Here is a 1,277-nt window from a genome sequence, read left to right as displayed (position 1 = left end):
TAACATTTCAAGTATATGAATTTAAAACATAATTCTTAACAAATATGCCAAATATAACGAAATACAAGAATTAAACCGGTTTTAACAATTATTCGTATGGAACAATTGTATTGGTAAATAAAATACAATCGAACGGTACCCAGATATTTCTACGCCCTCCCAATAAAGGTCTTATCAAAATATCAGACCGTCTGTACTAGGTTACCGTCTCTGTCGCCGGTCGGCGATAGCGAAGCGATACCGACCTCAGAATTAGTGTTGTGCTATCGATAATTACAATCGGTATACGATGAACGATTGTTGCGTTGCGTAGAAACATAGAGCTGTGATAGGGAAGTAATTGAGTATGAGTTTACTGTTCAGCGGCCAATTTAGTTGTGTAATGTTATTGTATCGCCAGCCGGATGCCGGTACAATTCTATCGGTGTGTTTGCTCGATGTTAATTGGTTTAAATATGTCTGTTATCGATTACACAATCGATTGTATCGATGTTATCGGCGAACGAATTTATCATTTATCGATTTTTATAAAATGTTGCTTCTTTCGGTTTAGCAAAATAATCTTCATTTCATGTTGGAATTTTGTTTGTGCCATTGAATTTTTTGGTCTATAATATAACGTCTGTTTTACAAAGCTTCTTGTTGGAATTTTTAAAGTTTTTGCGTGATATTATAACAAACTTATGTAATGACAAACTCTTTTATGTGTATTGTGCGAACGTGATGTAAATTAGTGAAAGCATTTGAGTTCATAACATCGCATAAAACAAATATAATTAATATTTATTTCTTTTGTGATATTGATGGCTTGTATTCACTGTAATTATAATGTTTGTGTTGCTATTTGTTAATCAAAAGAACATGATATATTATTGCATCTATTCTTTGCAATAATTGATACGAAATGATGAGAGCATAGAAAGTTGTAAGGATTTTATTTATTTGCGATATAATTTATCACTTGCGTGATCTTCGACCTCTCGTAATTGAGTTTTAAAAAGATCACGACTTGGTTTCGCCAAAAGTCGACAGTATTAGAGTAGATAAGCGTTGCTGTATGAAGTATGATGGGCTTTATATAATAACCAACTGTGCTTCTTGGATCCACTCGCGCATCGCCACGGGCCGCGCCTCTTTTCGGGTTTTTAAACAGTTTTTATTACAAATTTAATCCAAACTGTGATATGGTTCTAACTTAAAGTGTATATTTGTTGGTAAATTAAAATCAATCTTCACGCAATTTATTCTTTCTAAAATGATGAATATGTTTAATATAT

This window comes from Zerene cesonia, unplaced genomic scaffold (assembly GCF_012273895.1).
Source record: "Zerene cesonia ecotype Mississippi unplaced genomic scaffold, Zerene_cesonia_1.1 Zces_u004, whole genome shotgun sequence".
In the NCBI taxonomy this organism is placed as follows: Eukaryota; Metazoa; Arthropoda; class Insecta; order Lepidoptera; family Pieridae; genus Zerene; species Zerene cesonia.
The sequence above is the reverse complement of the archived record's forward strand: the minus strand, read 5'-3'. Positions refer to the sequence as shown.